The sequence below is a fragment of the Marmota flaviventris genome, chromosome 11, assembly GCF_047511675.1.
Source record: "Marmota flaviventris isolate mMarFla1 chromosome 11, mMarFla1.hap1, whole genome shotgun sequence".
Lineage (NCBI taxonomy): Eukaryota > Metazoa > Chordata > Mammalia > Rodentia > Sciuridae > Marmota > Marmota flaviventris.
This window is the reverse complement of record NC_092508.1, coordinates 85,358,902-85,382,057: the sequence shown is the minus strand read 5'-3', so window position 1 is coordinate 85,382,057 and position 23,156 is coordinate 85,358,902. Positions and strand designations below refer to the sequence as shown.

The window sequence follows — 23,156 nt, the reverse complement described above, 5'->3', positions numbered from 1 at the left end:
GAAAAGAACTAGAGTCATACTGTCCATATTCAAAAAACACTAAATATTTAAAACTATATTCATTTGATGAGCCTTATCTTAAAGAAACAGTTCTCAAACTTCTTAATGTCAGGATTCCTTTGTGTTCTTAAAAATTACTGAGTACTCCCCCAAGAGTTTTGTTTACATGAGTTCTAATTGTCAATATTTGCCAAATGAAAAATTCTTAGATATTTAATTCATTTTAAAACTTTTATTTTACATAGAAACAATAAGATAATTTCACTATTTTTTCAAACTAAAAAAGTAACTTAGTAACAAATGTGACATTATTATGCAAGTTTTTCAAATTTCTTTCATGTTTAGCTTAATAGAAGACAGGTAGGTTTGTTTGTTTTTCTTTTTTAATAACTTTAATTAATTTATTTTTTATGTGGTGCTGAGGATAGAACCCAGTGCCTCACCCATGCTAGGCAAGTGCTCTAACACCGAACTACAGCCCCAGCCCTGACAGGTAGCTTTTCCTATCTACTTCTATATTCAATCTGTTATGATACATTATTTTGATTGAGCTATATGAAAAAAAAATGGCCTCAAACACATCATGAAAAGAATGTTAATATTAACCAATTATTCATATAATTAAGGATGTTCTTTTTGATAATTCATCAAAACTTGACAAGTAGGAGTTTCTTAAGGACTAATTATAAATGTAGAATCCAATATATATGAAATTTTTGTATTCTGTAATATTTATTTTTCTATTACTTGCTATTTGAAAGGATCTTTTTACCCATAATTTTGTAACACTGGAAAGTTAGAAAACAGTGGTTTATTCAGTTATGTAGGTACTACAAATCTTGACATAATTCATTATACGACCAAAAAAAAAAAAAAAAAAAAACCTCACATTCATTAATATCACCCTCTCTCATCAAAAAAATTTTTAAATATCAAAAGCACAGGAAGTAACACAAGTTACCTAAAATTATCTAAAATTTAACCAAGTTAATTATCCAAATCTTTAATTTTCATTTTAAAAGTTTGCATTTTTATCACTGACAACAAACACTGTCAGTAATTTTCCTTAAAGTGATGGGCTCATTATTTTGTTCATTTTTCAAGAAAAAGATCGCCAAATAATTTAAATAATCAGAGTTTGTCCAGTAGTGATTCTTTAAAGCAAAAGTGGTATTTCATGAAAAATATGGCTAGTTCCATTGGTAACTCAAAAGAAAAAAACTCACACTTAAGGTTTTTCCTCTACACAAGCAATGTGCTCAGGATGTGCAGCAGAAGTGCTTTTTGCAAATGTCCTATCTCATCACACCAAATTTAAAAATAAAAAAATATCCAGAGTCAAAATTTCACAAGATTAATAACTGTCACCACTTTATCAAGGACTTTCTTATGTGAAGTCAGCTGGATACCTCCAGCTTTGTTTTCATTGTTGTTGTTTTACTTTAACCTGTGAAAGCGTCTCAGTGAAGGATACAATGATTACTAGTATAGTTTGGTACCGCTGGCATTTAATTTCTATTAAGATTTCGATGGTTTTACTCATCTCTAGCTTTGCACAAGCAGGGAAAACATTAAACAAAAAAGCAAAAATTTACTGTTCTGATAGTAGTTTTATTCTCATAGTACCCCTAAAAGCAACTCTGTGACTCCAAAGGGTCTGTACACCACAATTTAAGAAATACTGTCTTAAGAAAATACTGAAAGCTATGAATGATTTAAGTTTGATAAATAATAAATTTATCAAATATGTAGAAAAATTCTTTAACTCAAAATTGATCTAATTTATTCAGAAGCTGAATTAATATATACAATAGCTATTAACATTTTGTAAACACATACATGTATTATCTCATTTACTCTTGATGATAACAGTATTCACTAGCTGTTGTAGTATAGATATGGAAACCTGGGGTAGAAGCAGGAAATTATCTGTCCAAGGTCAAAATGATAACTACCAGTATTTAATGGACTCAGATACAATGAAGTATTTTGCATGCTTAACCTAAGTTTCAATAACAATCTTTTTATAATTTTTTAATCTTTATTAGTCTTTTTATCTTCATTATAGATAAAAACTTTGAACAAACAGCTAAAATACTCTGCTCTAGGTTACTCAAGTGGAAAGAGGTAGATCATCTATATACAAATCCAAGTATGTCTGACTCCGGAGTACGGAGTCAGATTTGTGTTACCACATGAATACCTGATATAAGTTACTTATAAAGAAAAGAAGGCTTATTCAGCTTACAGTTTTAGAGGTTCAACTCCAAAACGATGTGGCTGCATGGTTTGAGCCTCTGGCAAGGGCAGCATGTCATGGTGGGACCACATGTCAGAGGGAGTACTCACATCATGAGCCAGGAAGCAGAAAGAGAAGATAAGACCAAGGTCCCACAATCCTCTTGAGAGCACACCCCCAGTGACCTTAGGGCATCCTACAATGCCCTACCTCTTGAAGGACCATAGCAACTCTCAAAATGGCAATTCTGGAGATCAAGCCTTTGGACCAAACTACAGTCAGTGCATGTTCCACCTCTGTACATCACACACTGGTATATCATTTGTATATATGAATAGATCAATAGCTTACAAGGGTTTTATATAGTTTTAAAGTCAAAAGGGCAAGACCTCTATTTGGAAAGCTTTCCGCCAACTTGACTACCTCTATTTTTAAATGGAACAAAATCTACTTCCATTTAAAATAGTCTATGAGCTAGACAATGCACTAATTTACACTATTTGAATATGACAATGAACTAACACACCAAGATTACTCTTTAAAAAATTTTTAAAACCAACTCAACATTGCCAAATGATAGTCACATTTTAAAGATGAGGAAACTGAAACTGAGACAAGTACCTAATTTTTCTCAGAGGCATACTGATCATAAATGGTAAAGAGTCAAAATCAGTCTGGGCTAACCCTCAAGCCCAAAATCTTTAGTCACACCACCTGCACATACTTAGGGGAACATCAAACAATGACCTAGGAGCTGCTCACCAGGTCTGGGTGCAGAGCTTGCTGATACCACATACTACCCAAGGCAATCAAGATATGAATCATCATGTATCTTAAAAACCAAGAGATGAAAAGAAAGCTGGTACATGCTGAAAATAAAGGCATGGTCTCAGGTGCTTCAAGTAAAGAACCTATAGTAATGTTAAAGAGAAGTAAATTCATTTGTAAAGGTGTCAGCCCACATCTCTGTGGCTGCAACAGTTTGCCTCCACTTAAAAACAAAACAAAAGAAAGCCTAGAAGACAATATCATCACAGCTATAGGGGTTTGCTACAGATTACACAATAGCTTTCAGATGCCATGAACCCAAGAATACTGCAAAACTTAGTCAACTGCAGCAGAAATCATTTTCCTCAACCCCAATGACTAAAATTTCCATTTCAACTTAGGATTTACAAAGATCAGGGGTCAGGCCCTGAGGTTTGTTTATATTTTAAGGGTTCACATTGCAAAATAACTGCTTAATATGAAAAACTAAGCAAGTCAAGAGAGAAGGAAACAAGGTTTATCCAGCTCAATGTACTCTTACAACTTGTAGAAACTCAACTTTTAAGAAGGATAAACATCTTGAAATTGAACAGAGAAATGTGGCTTTAATTTCAATTCAATTGTAGTCTCAAGGGGTTCCCATACACATTTGACAGGAAGGTGACAAAATGGAAGGCTGTGGTGTACCACCTAAAATTGGCAGGCAATACAGGGTAGAGATGAGCAATTATGCTCAGCACAGACTACCACCAGGGATTCTTCTGTGGCAAAGGAAAAAAAAAAATCTGTAGAGCAACTTTACCTCCCTCCCATCAATGATTCTTAGTATGAATAAAAGGAATTACAATCTAGTAACATAAAAGCAGCTGACAGATATATAGGGGGAGAAAAAAAATCAAGATTGAGGTCATGTCCCTTTGACATGCATCATTTACACTAAGGATTCCCCACTTATCTGAATTAATTTCATGTACCTCATTTCATTCAGATAATTGAAGTTTTCCTTTTAGAGTTGTAAAGTGTTTACCTCAAAATAATTAGTAAACTGTCCACTTAAAAATACCACCACAAAAATTACAACCCCTTCCCCTCTACATATACATACGTACTCCACTCTCATTAAAAGTATGAGTTTGGGTCTTCACGGGAAATTTGGCTCAAAAGTCCTCTTTTAAAAATTAGTACAAGAAATTCTACTATAAAAGTTATGGTCATTACCTTTTTAATACAGAGTGTTAGCATTACTTGTTAAAGACATGGTAATTTGGGTGTTCAATACATGACTACTTTTCTGAAAACAAATTAAAGGTTTAGACTACTAAAGAGTTTGATGACTTGTCTAATACAATAACTAGGAATGTATGGAGAGCAAAATCAAAGAGGTCTCTTTTTTTAATGAGCAAGCATTTAAGGGTCTTTTAATGAGAATTTACTCTTCAGTATATATTTACTAATGGACAAAAATAGAGTCATTAAACTCACTTCTTTATAGTGCCATAAAACTTTCTTGTATAAGAAATATAAAATAACATATACATATTTGTCAAACTCACGAAAAATTGAAATGTGCAATGCCTTACAATTAAACATTGTGAAATTTTACAAGTTCTCAAATATCTTGTAAGATGGATGATAACAGCCATTTTTATATGGATATACTTATAATTTAAAATACACACACTCTCTACTCCTAATGATGGCAATATAATATCTACACTTCTTGAATGAATTTGAAATTTCTCTATGAACACTGGTTTCTGACACTGATATAGAACCTGTTATTAGAATGAATATACCTAATTAGTACTTACCTAAAACCTGCTATGTGCCAAGCACTATACAGAGTATTGAGGACATCACCAAGATCAAGATAGATTCACTCAGTCACACCCTTGGGGTACATATAGTCTAGAGGAAACATAGGAAATGACCTGCTATAAGAATATGTAACAGCCACCTGATCAAATGAAAGTTCAAAACTGAGAGAAGACAAGAGCAAAAAATCAAACACTTGAAAATAACTAGCTATCACTGAACTGGACAAAAAGCATGCATGAAGTGTCTCCAGTAAGAAGGCAGCAGAGAACAGAACAGAAGGCTAATCAGAAAAGGGGTCTAACTCATGAATGTATGAATCTAGGATATCTGAGAGTCCCTAATACAAATGAAAATCTAATCCTCAAAAAACATTCAAAATGGTAACAGCTCTCAGTATCTAAGGAGTCAATCTGGTGAGGGTGAATCCAAGAGGCAAAATCACAGTATATTGGCTCTACAATACCTTTACCATCTACCTACCAGGGACAAGAACAAGTCCCAGCTCCCCACTGGAAGGAGCAACGGCTAGGAGAAAACTGGCCAGGCTGTTACGGTACTTAATCATATTGAAAACAAGGCTCCAGTTCCACAAGGGACAGGGAATACAAAAAGGAACCACAAAAGAAATATGTCAAATCAATAGACTACTTACCACTAAAGAAAAACTGTGGAATTACTTCTCTGACTGCTTTAAAAAAAAAAAAAAATGCACACACACATATGTATACATATACCACTCAGTGGTCACTTTACCACTTAGCTACATCACCAGTCCTTTTTGAGATGAGTCTTGCCAAGTTGCTGAGGCTGGTCTCAAACTTGCAATCCTCCCACCTCAGCCTCCCAAATCACTGTAATTACAGATAATCACCATCACACTCAGCTCAAAAAATAATTTCATCACTTGTTTAAATGACATAAGTGTGACCCTAGCAAGTGTGGGGGAAAAGTACTAAATATTCTAATTCTTATTAATTATCTAATTCTAAATCCTAATTCTATCTATAATAATACTGAAATATTCTATATGATTCATACATACTTTGTTAAGAAGTTTATGCTATATATTTCTAAAACTCCTTACAGGAAATGTGTTTAAAATAAAAATCTGAGAGGTAAATTTGAGTATATGCCAAGGATATGATGTTAGATCGTACCTCTGTGAACAACAGATGTTCAGGGCACCAGAATGACTCCACACCACTCCACTGCAGAGGATTGGGACAGGGAGAGGGGTGCTTTATGTATTTTCAGTCTTGGTGAAAGGGACTATCTGGCACTGGGTAGGCCAAGTGAACTGCAACTGACCTAAGAACCAGCAAGAATAGATGTGAGATGACTGCTTCATACAAATTAAACACCATCCAACTCTACTGTACATTTGTTTTCAGTAATAATATCAATGGAGTAATGAAGGTAATTCAAAAATACTGTCCCTGAGAAGGTTATTATCTATATGACTCTATATGTTGAAATAGGAATCACTCTACGGAATTGGCTTTTAATGTGCTAGATGGAAATTTTACCAAAGCTCTAGACCACAATTTTACCAAAGTTCTTCAAAAGATAAAGTGGTGATAATTTCAGGGATAAAAAAGCTTAAAATTCTTTCTTTAGGTTTTTTTTTTTTTTTTATATATAAGTAGAACACACTATTCTGATCTACTGAAGAATAGGTAAGAATGAGTCTAAAAAAATTAGTAATTACTTGGCTTTTTTAAAGTGTTTTAAGATTCACCAGCATGAAGCACAACCCATCAAATTGAGCTTAAAATATTTAAAATATCATTTCAGTATAGTTTGCCAAAGTAGTCTAAATTCCAAAAATCATATTCCTTACAAAGGTGTCCATGCCGAAAAATAAATCCTTATAAAGTGAAAATAATGCTTTAAAATGTGGTCTACAGAAACAATGAGAGGGTCATCAATTCATGGTTATCAAAATTCAATCTGCTAGAAACTTTGTACTCGTCCAGTCTGATTGAATTGTTCTATCACTTTTCCTAATTTCACAGTAACTAACAAATATTAAAGAACAAAATTAATATTGTTAGTCCTCTCAACTTTTCTAAATTATTTGACCCCTGCTATCTTTCAATATCAGAATTCAGATTAACTGGTTCAACACAAGATGAAAATGAGCTATTTCAAGTTTACTATATCATGATTCAGATCTTCCAGGCACTCTTCTACTAACAAGATCACAAGCATTTATACAGTTCCTACTACACAGATTAATAAGACATGGTCCAACTTTCATGAAGCCCCTACCAGGAGAGTGCACACAACCCACAGGTATTTACTAAATGCCTAATCCAAACACAGCTGAGAGAAATACAAAAAATTCACCCCAGAAAACAAGAACTTCAAGACTCCTGCACTTGAGGCACAGTTAAAAAGTGATGTTGGGGATGCTGCAATTAAATTATTACATGGGTGCTAGAGCTCCTTTCCTAATTAATATCAAAGTCACATACACCACAATCCTAAAACTCTATAAAATACCAATCTGCTGGCAGTAACGCAGACTACCTGAATCAAGAATATGAATAAAGATGTGAAAAATAACCACTAAATGCAAACTAAATCAGAAATCAATGTTTCAACTGAAAGAATGTACATATTTCCTAAGTATAAATAATTTGTATATTTTTATTTAGTGGGCCCAAATCACAAAGTAAGGCACATACTCAAAGCAAAAAAAGAAAAAAGAAAAAAAATCAGTAATTACTTGGCCTTTTTTAAGATAACAGTGGTAGGGGGAGTTGCTGGGAATATAACTCAGGTGCATTTGCCTAACAGACTGAAGTCCTGGATTTTTGATACCCAGCACTGAAAGAAAATAATAATAAAAATAATAAGGATAAACTCTGGCACAAGAATATCCATTGGGGAGGTCTGAATTACCTAGATAAGTGTTTAGTTAATTAAGACAACCAGTTCTCTTCAGCTCCTGCAAAATCTCTTCAAGAAACTCTTGGATTCCTTATTTTTCTGTAAAATAATAGGAGTTGGATTACACTGCTAAGGTCCTGTACAAAGCAAAACAATAAAATAAAATTCAATGTTATTGTATTTTTATACCTTTATTTTATTTATTTTATTTTTATGTGCTGCTAAGGATCACACCCATGCTAGGCAGGGGCTCTACCCCTGAGCTACAACTGCAGCCCCACAAAGCAAAAATTTTATACTTCTGTGGATCTTAACATTAAAATGTCAACATGTTTTCAACATGAGTAAAGAAGCCATCTGAAAGCAAGGGCTTCAAGAAGCCACCAAAATAATAATGCTATAAAATCCCATTTTTCTCTCAGTAGCATGCTAGTTTCATAATTCAAAAGGTTCTCCTCCAACCCTCAACACTAAAACTGTTTCATTAAATACAGTATAGAAATCTAAGGGAAAATGTATAATAAAATAGAGTGGAAACTGAGAGGAATCTATGCCACATCAGACCTGGAATGCATTAATTAAAATTCAATATTGCACTTGGTATGTGGGTTCCTACATGGAAATCCTGTCATGGTTAAAGCTTAAGGTTAAACAGGTTAATAGAATCCAATAAAATAGCTCTACTGAATTATACTGAACTTCTTTTCTGCAGCTCCTTTACCTGATCACTATGTGAAGCTTTAAAATCAACTTCAGTGGTAGCATCAAATAAGCAAGGCAAGCCTGAGCACTTGGGGGCTGCGAACTGAAATCCACCTCCTGTGGAAAGTCACCCTCAACTCACGTTTTCCATTTCGAACTGTGATACAGGTAGAGGGAAAAAATGTAAAGCCTCTTCTATGAACCTCCCATCACTGGGCCTCAAGCATTAACTTAAGAATTATCTCAAAGATAATCTAATGCAACATAATTCTAAGACTCTAAAAGTTGCATTTGCTAAAGGAAAAAAACACACACACCCCAGGACCAACGGTTACATTAACGTATTACTGCAACTTCGCTGTGGGGTACAAGGTTGGATTACAAGATTTAGATTAAGAAAACCTTTCCACCCGAAAGGACGGACTATCTGGGTCCGGATGGAAATACTAAGTTTGTGCTGAATCCTTAAAGGGGCTGGGCGGGAGCAAAGGTGCAAAGTGTAGTCTTTGGTCTCCGCTGACAGTGGGAAGTGGAGCGCTGCCTTGATACCGGATTGTGGGGGCGGCAAGGGCCTGGGGCAGGTTTAGACAGGCAGCCTGAAGGTCTGCTGGGAGGTCCCTCCGCCAAAGGGGCAACCGAGGGCACCGGATCGCCCTTCTCCCTGCGCAGGGAGACGTGCCTCCAACTACCCTCGCAGGCTATGCGAGGAGGAAGCGACGCAAGGGCCTCAAGAAGCCGGCACACAAGACGTTTAGACACCAAGAAAACTAAATTATAAGTCGGCCAGTGTGCGAGAGGAATGATACGCAGTCGCCAGGACACCCGACCCCGGACGCCGGGATCCGAGAACCGGGCGCACTAGCGGCGGAGGGAGCGCGGCGCGTGCGTCGGTTGAGCGCGCAGCCCTCGGCTCCGCCCCTCCTCCCACCCTCCGCTCCTCGCGCGGCCGCCGCCGCAGCCCCACTGGGAACTCCGCGCAGCGCGGCCCCGCGAGGCGGGCGCCGTGAGGAGAGGGGAGGGGCCGCGCTCCCCGCCTCCCCGCCGGCCCGCGCAGCTCCCAGCCCGGAGCCCACTCACCTCCTCCTCCTTGTCTCTCCCTCCTGGCCACCGGCGCGGCCCAGCCGGCGACGCGCTGACGCCGAGCCCCTCCCCCGCAGCCGCCACCGATGCCACCGCCCCTCCCGGCCCGCGGCTGCCGCGGCCTCCGGGCGCGTCAAGCGAGGGCCCCGCCCTCGCCCCGCCCCTGGCCCGAGGCTCCGCCCCCGGTGTGGCTGCAGATCGGCGGGCTCTGGGTCCCTGACTCAGCAGCCGCTCCGCCCTCGCGGTCTACAGGGCTGCGCCCGGCGGCCGAGCTATTCACACCTGCCTACTGCCCGCAGGCCTCGCTCGGCTTCCCACCGCCCTGCGTGCCCTTTCCCATCACGTCAGCATCCTCGGCCGCCCCTTCAGCTTATTCGTACTCTTTCCTCAAACCTTTAGTCCTGTTCTAAGCTCGCGTCGGCGTCTTCTTTTTCCTACCGCAGGGTCTACACTTCTCACTCAACTATGTTGGTCTCCCTTCTTCTGGCCGACCCCTTCTGTCCCCTTTCCGGATCCTCTCCCCCGTCAGCTGGAGCCTCAGGGTCCCCGTGCGTCACTGGCTGTATATGCGCTCTGCAGCTCCTACCTCCCGGGCTCTTGCTGTGCCAGGCGTCCTAATTTCTCTCACTCAGAACCCCTCTTGGATCCCTGCTGGCAGGGTCACGTTTTTTCTTTATCCACATTTTGCGCATCCTTTCGGTTCTCACTATTACACACACTTAAGATGAAGTTAGGGTATTCAAAAATTGCGTATTCGCGGTACCGCTTACATGAAGAGTCACAGTGAGCAATTAAAAATCATAAGGCAAGGCGACACAGTAGTGACCTTCTTCTGACTAGCCTAGTTCCACCTACACTTTCCTTTATGCAGTAATAATTGACGGCTTTTTACATTGGGGCTAACAATTCACCCATTTTGAATGTCTTTTCCCCTTCAACCTAACTTCACTAAAGCTTTTATTTACTCAGTACACTGTAGAAACAGCACCAGGGACTTTTAAAGCTTCGGGTCCTTATCTGTAAAATGAGGAATTCGTATCTCTTCCTCTTTTTTAATTTCCTCAGATTCTGGAAATTTTGGATTTTGTATTTGGATGGAGGTTGTTGGTTAAGTGATTAAAGCAAAGGCAAAACATGCTATTGTAACTGGGTATCTGGCTACTTTAGTAACTTTTTTTTTTTTTTTTTTTTGCGGGGGATTGAACTCAGGGGCACTTGACAACTGAGCCACATCCCCAGCTCTATTTTGTATTTTATTTAGATTTCTTTTTAATTTTTTATTTGTTCTAATTAGTTATACATGACAGCAGAATGCATTTCATTATACACAAATGGAACACAACTTTTCATTTCTCTGGTTGTACACTATGTAGAGACAGCATCTCACTGAGTTGCTTAACTTGCTTTTGCTGAGGCTGGCTTTGAAGCTGTGATCTTCCTGCCTCAGCCCCCGGAGCCACTGGGATTATAGGCGTGCCTAATCTTGCCAGTTGTGATAATTTCATTTTTAAAACTGCAACTGCAACTTGGCAGAGTTAGGCTGTGATGCAAAAATGAATTAAGTGTAGGCCTTTAGATTTACTTGCACTAGTTGCTTTAAGTTATGGGAATAAATATTATTTTCCTTAAACAGTTAAAACTACCTTATAAACAGAGTACACACTCTATGTGGACCTTCAAAAGTTAGAGCCATTGTTTAATTGAACAGTATTACGAGCATTTGGAAACCTAATAAACCATCTGTCCATCCTCTTTCACACAAATTGAGAAACAGAAAAGAGTAAACGTCAAAAGCTAAAAGTGAATATTCCTAACTGCACATGAAACTAGTAAATCCTATTCTATAGAAAAGTGTCTGAAAGTGGCTGGGGTAGTTGCTCAGTGGTAGAGCGCTTGCCTGGCATGTGTAAGGCACTGGGTTTGAGCCTCAGCACCACATAAAAATAAATTTTAAAAACATAATAAAAATAAATTTTAAAAAACATTAAAAAAATAAATAAAACAAAGGTATTGTGTACATCTACAAATAAAAAAAAAAAAACAGAAAAAAAATTTTAAGTGTCTGAAAATCCCCAAAGCTATGGCTGCCATTTCATTGCTTTGGAAATAGAATCATATAATTTTATAACTTGTCCTTAAGATGATCTGCAATCTAATCTGTTCATTTTACTGATTAAGATCTGAAGTCCAGAGAGGGTAAATTGAATACCCAATATTACCCAGTTTGATTGGAAACAACTGAGATTCAAACTCAGGTCTCCTATCTCACACATTTGCCAACATTCAGCTTACAGTTAAAACTGACATAAAGCTATTCAACATCAGAATTCTTTGATTTGCAGCTCTGCCCAAGAAGTCTGTGTGATATATGAAGTTGAACTTGACATTAGCTAGGAAGGTATTGCTGTCAGAGGCCATTTTATCCTATTGTTTTCAACAATTCCTATTGTGCAACCTTCATCTCAGTTAGGGGTCATCTGCACGATGCAGGCAGTGCTGGCCAGAGCTCTGGAGCCCTGTTCCAACCAAATACAGGCATCCTCAGAGCGGCCAATGGCAGTGCCGACTGTAAAAATTATGAAATCCCTGTTGTCAAGAAAATCACAACACTATTGAGGAGGTAAAATATGAAGCATAAAATGATAATTCAACATAAATAATCAAGGATTCTATTGTACTTTCCAAATGGTAAGCTGGAAAAATCCATATAAATTAAGACAAGACTTCTTAAAGACCACAACAACAAAATGGAAATTTGTCATTTGGATTGATGTATAAGGGGAAAGGTAAAAGAGATCTTAAACAAAGGCACTAAGGAGAAAGTGAGCATGCCAAGAATTCGGGGGGGGGGGGGGGTGTAAATTAGAACAGTAAATTTAAACAGGGGATTTATTTGAGAAACAGTAGCAAACCACACTGAAATGTTAAGCTAGAACCATTGGTAGAGGCCCTGAATTTGAGCTTGAGAAATTTATTTTAATAAGAAATTATTCTGCAAGGACTTGATGCAGGGAGAAGGGGGAGAAAAGAACAAGACAAGGAGGCCATGACCTTGTTAGTTTCTAAGGAAGCAAGCAGGATTTTAAAAGAAATGTGGGACATAAATGCTCCTAGGGAAAAAACTTGGGGTTGATGAGTATACACAGGGATCAAAGAAGACTAAGAAGTTGAAGAAGACTTTTTTAAGATTCTGGCAAGTCAATAACACCTAGACCCTAGCAACTCAGCAGGGGAAGATGATCAACACTCATAGAGACGGACTCTACATTCATAGATAAGGAAGTAAAATATCTTCCCAAGGGAGACCTTCCTCCTTACATCCTCCTTTCAGAAAACTATCATTTGCTATTTAAATAGACATTAGCAAGAAAGCTCTCACCCTGTCTCTGTCCATGGGCCCTATGCCAGTGTTGTATGGGGTTGACCTAATTTTATTTCCGTTTCAGCCCTACTGATATAAAAGTGCTCAGTGATAAACTATATAATGTTACAGTAAGAAACAAATAAATGTTTGCTAAATATATACCAAATATTGCTCATAACTCTACTAGGTGTGGAAGATAAAAATGTATAAAAAGGGCCTCTGTCTTTTAGAACTTCATTAATCTGTTTAGAGAAAAAGGTCAATGTATCTGACATCATAAAAAATAAATTCCATGGCCAGAGAGAACAACCTTTGTGGATGTGAAGTGTATTTATAGGCTAGTGGGGAATGTGGTTGAATGGATTGGAAATTACATGATCTATTAGATTCATCGTTCAACAAATGTTTATTAATCTACATGCACTGTTCTACATACTGGAGGTACAACAATAAAATAAAACTCCCAGTTTCATTTGGCCCTAAGAAAAAGTCAGATTTCATGTGTTTCAGACTATAAAAAAAGCCCACATGCATCTAAAGAGTGTGAGAGACTAGGAAAAACACAAAGGAAGTCGAGGCAGAAGAGGTAGAGGCCTTGTGGATGGAAGGGTTTTTGAGGTTAGGCTAGAGTGTGGATATTTGGAAGATTAGTCATCCTGGCACACTGGATTTGAAGAAAGGGAGCCTGTATGATAATCCAAACTGGAGGTAATGTGAAAGTAGATACAATAGGTGGCAAGGTTAGCAAGAAAGATGAAAATGTCAAAAAGAAGAATATTGAGTATGTATTTGGGGAACTTAAAGCTGTTGGTTATAGAAGATCCGTAGTATCAAATGTAGCATAAGATCAAGGAGATGAGCCTCAAGAAAAGTGTTATCTCTAAGAAAAAGGTCTCAGTAGAGCACTGAGGAACACTGTAAGAATGAGTACTACTCAAAATGTATACAGCATAGGTGTACATCATTTACATTTTAAGGCCATTCACATACTATTGAACTTTTAAGTCCATTTAAACATCCCCAAACATGTCAATTTTTTTGTCTCCATGCTGAAGGAAGAAACTTAGACTTTCAAGATATACCTGATGTTCTTTTAGGCTAAAAATAAGTTCCACCAATGACTGTCTATTCTAAATGTAATCACAGAAAGTTCACTTTTGTGGGGCACCATAGCTCACACCTGTAATGCCAGCCACTCAGGAGATCAGGCAGGAAGATAGGAAGATACAGTTCAAAGCCAGGCTCAGCAAAATCGAGCCTCAGGCACTAAGCAACTCAGTGAGACCCTATGTCTAAATAAAATACAAAATAGGGCTATAGATGTGGCTCAGTGTTTGAATGCCCATGAGTTCAATCCCTGGTACCCCTTTCCCCCTCCCCCCAAAAGAAAGTTCACTCTAACTCTGGAATATGGAAGGAGTCTAACAGCAGGTCACTAATGTTGTACTGTATCAGTTATGGTTCTGTTACTTCCACCTGTCAGATCTGAGTTATATGGATGGGGTAGGACCTTGGACACCTCATATGTTCTTGCTAAACTCTAGGGCTCATTATGAAGAAGAGGAATCTCTCAGATGCGAGGCTTTTCGGTGTACAGGGTGGCACTTCTTTAAAAAAGAATCAGGAAGAAGACAACTCAACTAAAGTAGATGTTCATTTATTCAGCAAACTGCAAAACAATTAATGAGTAATTTTCTTCCCTGGAAACAGATTAGACTAGTTTGGCAGACAGAGCGGAAAGAGCAACATGAGGTCCCTTCATTTGTAGGGATGTGTCCCGAACCTCTGGAAGAAAGCAGGCCTGACTCTGGCTAAGTAGTACCTACACATGCATGTGCATGTCTTCCCTGATTGTGTGATGTCGGTGAGTAGAGCAGGTTAATTTTTAGGTGCTATTGAAAGATGGAATACTCTTAGCACTCTTTTTTATTTGGAATATACTTCATTTTGGGGTCCACTGGGAGCAGTTAATCTCTTGGGATAGTTGGGAAAGCTTCATTAAATTCAATGAAGGAAAAAGAAGTATAAGTAAATTATTCTAAAAATAATCATGAAATTTACTATGTTTAATTTGCTGGCCCAAATGCTTCTCAAGTCTGTAGTGACCAAGGATTCCTAGCATTAATGAACAATTACCATATTGCTGAAATCAACACCATATTTAGCCTTAAAAGCCTTCTTGTTATTGGTGCTGAAAGAGGCCAAAAACATCAGTAGCCTGGGAAGCATAAAATGTACTCTCTGCTGATGAAATGATCTCTTTAAATTAGGGTTTAGCTATTCCAACACGATTATGCAAGGGAATTTGCTTTATCATTGCTACCTTCTGGCCTAGAGTCAGATGCTTTTTATATTGCGGTTCATCCTGTACCTTTTATCAAGGATAAATCCATGTTTTTGTTTAAAAACAAAGAAAGCTTACATAATCTCTCCTCATGATTAGCCCTTTCAGTAATTATCTGTTGCTTGGAATCAGTGTCAGCCAACCAAGTTCAGATGGCAAAAAAAAGAAAAAAAAAAAAAAAAAGAGAAGTGTTTGATCTGCAGTGATGTGATTTAGAAGACTGTGCATGGAAGGTACAGCTCTGCACATACAGAGAACATATTTATCTAATTTGACTGCCAGTGATTTAATTAATGTTTGTCAAGCACTTTGAACATGAAAAGAACTATTTGAAAGCTGAGAGCTATTACTCATAATCATTTTTCCTATTTGTTGAACTAAAATTAACATACAAATGTGATACTCTTATGGTATATTTGAGAGAGAGGCTCCTATTCTAACAAATTCTTTGGATCACACTTTAAGAAATTCTCATTACAACTTGAAGGTTCTGGTTTTTGAAAGTCAAGCTCCAAGCTGGTTGGGTATCATCCGTCAGTAGATTTTGAAGCATACACACTAAATAAATAACAATGACAGCCTGAGGAAGTGTATGCACCTGTTTATTGAGGAGGTAGTAACAAGGGCAAATCTAAAATAAGAACACATACCACAACCTGATTTTCAAGAAGTTTTGTGCATGCCTACACTTAAAATTACTCATATTTTCATCAAATTTTTTCTTTTAATTTTCTCTCCAAAGAGTAACTTGTAACCAACACCTTGGTAACATCTAAGAGGAAAAGAGAAAAAAGAAGTTTTAAAGCTTTGAGGAGAAGCAAACATGATGTTTTCCATTATTGCTTTTTTCCCAAGTCACATACAAAAACAATTAGCAAAAGAGGAAGAAATCTTGAGAAGGAAATAAAGAGTTTGGACAAAGGCCCTGGTTAAACATTATTTTCCAATAGTGATTTTAGCAATATTGCTTTCACACCTACAAAGGATTGACAGGGTATCTGTCTAACTTCTCAATATTGTCGGGCAGAATGGACTTAGACATTCCCACATGACTGCCACTGAGCTAAAACCTCAGCCCTCTGTGACTTGTTTTTGAATTTTAGTTTCATTTCATTTACATTTCAATCCACTAAAGAGAATTTAATTTGTACCTCCGTGAAGAATCTTTTTTCCATGTATACCATTCAAAACACATACCATGGGAGGGCAAACCTGATTACCACACTTACCCTTACTAAAATGAACTTTGTTGTGGACCTAGAATCCTGCCTTTTTATCATGTTCCCCGTGATTTTATGTTTAATAAAGCTTGAGGAGCACTTCTGAAAGGTGTATCATTCACCTTGCTCAGTCATTCTCAGCAATAGTCTTACCTTGTAGCAAGAAGTATGGCAAGGAGGTTCTAATCAAACTTTGCGTGGCTTTCTTACAGTTTCCACTCTCTCCTGCATTTAGGCTGGGGCCACATAGCCCCTGAAAATGGGCTTCAAGAGAAATAAAGTGGGTCACTTATGGCTGTAGCTTTCTTAGGAGCATTTTTGTGCTCTCCCCCAGTGGCCCTGGAAATCCCATCTTCCCGATGGTGTAGTTATAAGTAGGCAGCAATTCTGGGTCCCAGGAAACTGGGCTGGAGAAGAACTAGACCCTTAAAAGATTTCTTTTAAGGGAGAAAAAGTTTAAGAACTGAGCAGCTAGTATCAGTTACACTAGACTTGTGTAGCCTGTCCTAACAAACACAACCTGATTTAGATAGCCCTCTTCCACAATAGTAAAACAGTTTGTTTATTAACATTGGACCTTAATCAGGCAGCAAAAGAATAATGGAATGAACATTGTGCAGTTTGCTAAGTAAATCATTTAAGTAAAAATGGATAAACAAAAATCACAAATAATATCCTGTATGGTCCAAAAATAGGCTCTATATGTAGTTCACTTTTGAGTTTATTTTCCAATCCTTCTTTAAATATATTAGTGAAATCTTTAGCCTACTATGCCTAGGAGGAAAAAAAAAATCATTGTCCTTGCCATGCCTGGATATTCTTTTCTCCATCCTGGTAAAGTGGCCTTAATAGTCCATCTTCTGGGATCTCAAATAGATGTAGTTCTCATATCTAATGCCAGTTAGAAGTAGATAGATTACACATTTGCATTTGATGCTTAAAGTTCACTCCTTGGGTGCATTAACTAAATTTCTATGGCATTAGGCACTTATATTCCTAATCCATTAATGCAAAGATGTGTGCAATAATGAAAGAGTTCCTCCTCTGCATGCTTAGGGCTCTGCCCTCACACACCTGGGCCTAGTACCCATGGGAAGGATGAGTCACACATCTCTGGTGGAGGGAATGAGTGATGGAAAAACAACTTGCATAGAGGCTGAATACTCAGCAGAAGTCACTCATCTGTATACTATTTTCTGATCCACCGAGAAGTGTTCTCTCTGACAGTGGAAGTTCAAAATCACTGTTGGAACACTATATAAAGAAAGGGCAGGGAAAACTTCCCCTTCATGGGCTCTCAAGCACTGCAGAAACTCTTGTCAGTAACTATGCCCATTCTAACAAATCTTACACCTGCCTCAAATCTTTTTCTGAAATAAGAGGAAATAAACAAAGCGTGAGTTAGCTACAGTTTCCTTCTCTCATGAGTATAGTTAATAATACTTCTTATGTTTTAACACATCACCTTTCCCTTAATTCACAGACCAAATAGAAAAAAAAAAATCTTGTACTGTTTTCTTTTTCCTGTTGCTTTTTCAATAATTCACTGAACAAATCCACAAACATTCCTAGAGCCAAATACAAGAACCATATGAAATGAACTCATTGAAATCTTTTTCATTTCTATTTAGTATTTATTTGTTCACATTTTGAAATCGGGCCATGCTACTTTTGTTCCTATAGAAAAGAAGTTAAGATTTTAGAAAACTTTACAAAAGGGAAGCCGATCTTGATGTTATCAAACTTCCCTCTTTTCTTTTACCAGAATATTTGAGAAAATGCCAATTGGTGTTGCCTATCATTGGGACTTTTCAAAATCTGATTGCTTTTGAAAATTAACTTGCATAAAACTATCTAACCTCTCTAACAGATGATATGACATATTATGTTATATTCTTCTCTAAATAGTTAGCATCCACATTTGTCTCTGTCTACTGAAAGAGTGGGACTATGTCAAATGTTTTAGACCAAAGGATGCCATAACTTAATGTTCCACCATGTTGGTTGGGGGTGGGCACTGGTATAAACTTGGCTGTTCATATTCTTTTGTGCTGAGATTTAACCAGAATGCCATTTTTGTCCAGACTGTCACTGAATGGTTTTGTAATTAGAAGATCACTTTAAAATGAAAGTCTGAAGTTGATGAGGCAGAACCAACTATGTTTTAAAGGGAAATTCTTATTAGTACAAAATATTGGAAGACAAACAAAATCAATTTTTATAGGAAGATTAACCAAATTGTTCATTATTGTAGTAAATATTGCAAAAAGTCAAGAGGATGGGACTATATTATAGACAATATTAGCCATACCCAAGCAAGAGAATGAAGTACTATGTTCTAATTTGTGTACAATATTTTTCTAACTAGCATTCTCATACTTTGGGTAGTAACTCATTTTGTTCTATGTGACCTTTGTTCTTCAGGATTGGCTATTAGAAAGCTGAAGCAAACAAAATAAAATAGAATTTACCAGGATAGCTTCGGGATTTAAATTTTTTTGAACATCAAGGGTGAAGCAAAAAACGACTACTGTTAGATAATTAAAATCTTTACATTTTTATAGTAGGTTTGCATATCAAAAAAGTAATGTTGTTGTTTTCTCTAGAACATTTAATAAGATATCTTTTTGTGGCATACATTTTAGCCTTTAAAATGATTGAACACAAAAATCAAGTTAGGTAAGCCCAGTTTCCCCCTTCTATTTTGCATTCCTGTCACTTGGTTTTCTTTTGGGTACAGATGAACGTGTTAGAGGAATGGTATATCTCAAACAAAGAGTTTAATAAAGTAATTTATTGAGAGCGGGTCACCACTAGTAAGCAAATCTTGTGTAAATCATGAGACTAAGCATACTATAAAAAATGGGTGAAAACCACTGGCAAAAGACACAAATTCCAAAGAGTCTTTAAAAATTAATAAATGCTCTAAACATCAGTGCAAGACTATACACATATAAGAGAGTCTACTCTTAAATGGGTTTCACTAGGTACTTTTAAACTTTTTATTTTGAAAATTTCCAAACATACACAAAAGTAGAGAGAATGTTATTACTAAAAGTGATCCCTGCAAAGTTAGGGACATGCTAGCTACACTTGTTTGGGGTTTCATCTCTTCTCTGACATTCTTACTGCTGAAATACATACTAAAAAACCACCTGACGTTGTATTATTATAACCCTAATATGACAGTATACATCCCAAACCAAAAAAGAATAATTTCATTTGTAATTATAATGCAATTCTACGTACTTAAAATGCCTATTTTCATCTCTCTTGAGTCACTGCTAGTGGTTGATATTTTCATTTAGTTTTTGTCTTTACTTCACCACCTCCTCCTTTATAGTCATCCCCTCTATTAGCAAAAGAAATCTTCATTTGGGTGTGTGTGTATGTATGCTGTGGATTGAACCCAGGACTTCAAGCATGCCAACCAAACACTCTACCACCAAGCCTTACCCCAGCCCCATAGCCTACATTTTTATTAGATTTTTTTTCCCCCTTGAGATTAGGTCTTGCTAGGTAGCCCAGGCTGACCTTTAACTCTTCTTCAAGCAATTCTCCTGCTTCAGCCTTCAAAGTAGCTGAGCCTATAGGTGTACACTACTACTCCCAGCTTTCTCTGTGTTATGAATTATTCCAAATCTTAATTAACATCATTGCTGAATTGTACATTGCAATTGGCATGATTTGAGAAAATTTTGCTCAAATTTCAAAGTTTTATAAATGCAAAAATACTGTCATTATGAACCCATAATATAGCTACCACTACAGTGAGTAATCTACAATGTAATTTCTATGATGTTTCTCTTGGGATCCTTTGAAAATATAGGAAACAAACTTTAGCTGAATAAAACCAGTAAATAAATACACAAACGATTACAAGTAAATGACTGGAAGGTTTAAATCCTAGGTTGAAAAAAGGCAGGATTCAGACAGGCTAGAGGAAGAGTTCTGTGGGACAGAAACTCCTGGACAGTCTTTTCAGAGCACTGTCATTGAGATGAATTCGCTCCATGTATTTTCTGACTTTGTTTCAACTCTCCTGTGCTCACTCAGAGTTTTTCTGATTTGTGCTCATCCTTTGGCCAGAGGATGGCAAGATGCCTTAAAACTGGCAGTCCCACCAAGATCCCACACAATGTGACAGAGATGATTTCCCAAAGAAAGGTCAAGTATGAACACCAAACAAGGAAGGGATGGATACCCAATAGGCAAATTCTACAGCAGGGCAAAATGAGAATGTAGAAGCTATTATCTCTTTCTTTCATCAGTGGGTCTCTGTTCTATAGATCTTATTGATGCCCCAATGAAAGCCAGACGTTCTCACTAGCTCTGACTTTGCTCTCCTTTCCATATCTATGTACTACTATTAGGAACTATTTATCATACCAATTCCCCTTCTCCTTGCCCCCTTTGCCAGAAACCAAATTTTCTATATCCCTACAACATCCAAACTGCCGGTATTGATGAGTTCTGTGCATGTGATACTATCCTGTTATCTTTATAAAGCTGTTATGGATGGATTTTAAAAATCCATTCTAATTTACAGCTCTCCATTTCCATCTTGGATCTCACCTTTTTTCTTTTATCAACTTTCCTTTCAACTCATTATTTTAATAAATAATATTAATTTCAAAGCCTGGTTCATTCCCTCTGCTCTTCCTGACAGAACACCCTTCCCCCATACACTCAATACACACAGCATTTGCACACCAGTTTTGTCAGTGCCAAGGTGGTACTAAGAAGGTATACAAAGAAGGGCTATAAGAAAGTTAGTACTCTATTAGTTTTCCACATAATGGAAGAGATCCAAGACTTTTGGTCTAAATGATATGGCATTTTTCCTTCAAGGCCAAATGTTATAATCAGTGTTTAAAAGGATAAAAGGAAGTGAAGTTGTTTATACCCCAAGTGAACTGATTTCTCCTCTCTGATTAACTGTTAAAAAGTATTTTCAAGCTGTCTTTAAGATATATCAGAATACAGGGGAAAGTAGTTCATTCAGCATTCAGGAAAGCTCATGGTACTCTTCCAAATGTTCTCAACTACTCTCTACCTCCATACTCCATTTCCCAGGGAGGAAAATCCTGATTGCCCATTGGGTGCTGGAGGCAAATTCTGAGCAACTGGTGGAAACAAAGAAACCATCTAGTGACCCTAGTTCCTCTTACATCCTCTGCTCTGGGACCTGGAGACTTCCATTAACAAATTTGTTCTGGCTTCTGTCTGTCCTTCCTTTCTAGGAAAGGGCTTGACATCTTTTCTCATACTTAAGCCCTGACTTAAATGCATCACTCCTTTGTTTATGTATATGTTCCTGACTCCATAGTTTTATGTTCCCAACAAGTAAAAATGAAAGATTAGAGTGGCTATGACCTCATCAAGGAGGGGAAAGGGCCCTAAGATTAGGCATAAGTGGGGCATGTAAGGCCTTCTGGTCTGGGCTAATGTTTTTGAAGTTTACAATAAATATAATGAGGAGCTGCAGTAGAAATCTATTTGGAAAAGCAAGTCACACCTCAAAGTATCCCCTGATCTGTGTAACACCTTGTAGTTATCCCACCTCTTGTTCATAAGAGCTATAGTTCCTCAATAGTAGGAAAAGATTTTATTAGTCATACTCTGGAGTTAAGAGCTAAATGAGAATCAATTGCTAAAGTACATGGCCTAGAAAGAACAAAGGAAATTCTTCAGTTAGAAATACCACATTAGGTCCAAGAGCTTGAACCAACAATCTTTTTTTTTTTTTAATTTTTTATTGTTGGTTGTTCAAAACATTACATAGTTCTTGATATATCATATTTCACACTTTGATTCAAGTGGGTTATGAGCTCCCATTTTTACCCCATATACAGATTGCAGAATCACATCAGTTACACATCCATTGATTTACATATTGCCATACTAGTGTCTGTTGTGTTCTGCTGCCTTTCCTATCCTCTACTATCCCCCCTCCCCTCCCCTCTTCTCTCTCTGCCCCCTCTACTGACATTCATTTGTCCCCCTTGTATTATTTTTCCCTTTCCCCTCACTTCCTCTTGTATGTACTTTTGTATAACTCTGAGGGTCTCCTTCCATTTCCATGCAATTTCCCTTCTCTCTCCCTTTCCCTCCCACCTCTCATCCCTGTTAAATGTTAATCTTCTTCTCATGCTCTTCCACCCTACTCTGTTCTTAGTTACTCTCCTTATATCAAAGAAGACATTTGGCATTTGTTTTTTAGGGATTGGCTAGCTTCACTTAGCATAATCTGCTCTAATGCCATCCATTTCCCTGTAAATTCTATGATTTTGTCATTTTTTAATGCAGAGTAATACTCCATTGTGTATAAATGCCACATTTTTTTTATCCATTCATCTATTGAAGGGCATCTAGGTTGGTTCCACAGTCTTGCTATTGTGAATTGTGCTGCTATGAACATCGATGTAGCAGTGTCCCTGTAGCATGCTCTTTTTAGGTCTTTAGGGAATAGACCGAGAAGGGGAATAGCTGGGTCAAATGGTGGCTCCATTCCCAGCTTTCCAAGAAATCTCCATACTGCTTTCCAAATTGGCTGCACCAATTTGCAGTCCCACCAGCAATGTACAAGTGTACCCTTTTCCCCACATCCTCGCCAGCACTTGTTGTTATTTGACTTCATAATGGCTGCCAATCTAACTGGAGTGAGATGGTATCTTAGGGTGGTTTTGATTTGCATTTCTCTGACTGCTAGAGATGGTGAGCATT

At 37.6% G+C, this 23,156-nt stretch overlaps 1 protein-coding gene across 10 annotated transcripts in view; it reads right to left on the bottom strand.

Moving 5' to 3' along the window:
- Positions 1-9,598, bottom strand: part of Gtdc1 (glycosyltransferase like domain containing 1) — a 374,674-nt gene extending 365,076 nt beyond the window's left edge. For 2 of the 10 annotated variants that reach the window (XM_071619200.1, XM_071619206.1), the window contains exons 1-5: positions 9,500-9,598; positions 7,733-7,819; positions 5,983-6,133; positions 5,579-5,676; positions 4,819-4,915 (exon numbers count right to left, since the gene is read on the bottom strand). The gene's annotated coding sequence lies outside the window, so the exon portion shown is untranslated. Of the gene's footprint in view, positions 1-4,818; positions 4,916-5,578; positions 5,677-5,982; positions 6,134-7,732; positions 7,858-8,441; positions 8,536-8,564; positions 8,580-9,499 lie in introns of those variants that run through there. The other 8 variants (XM_071619212.1, XM_071619209.1, XM_071619205.1 and 5 more) reach the window with 6 other exon arrangements.
- Between the last annotated feature and the right edge of the window lie 13,558 nt (positions 9,599-23,156).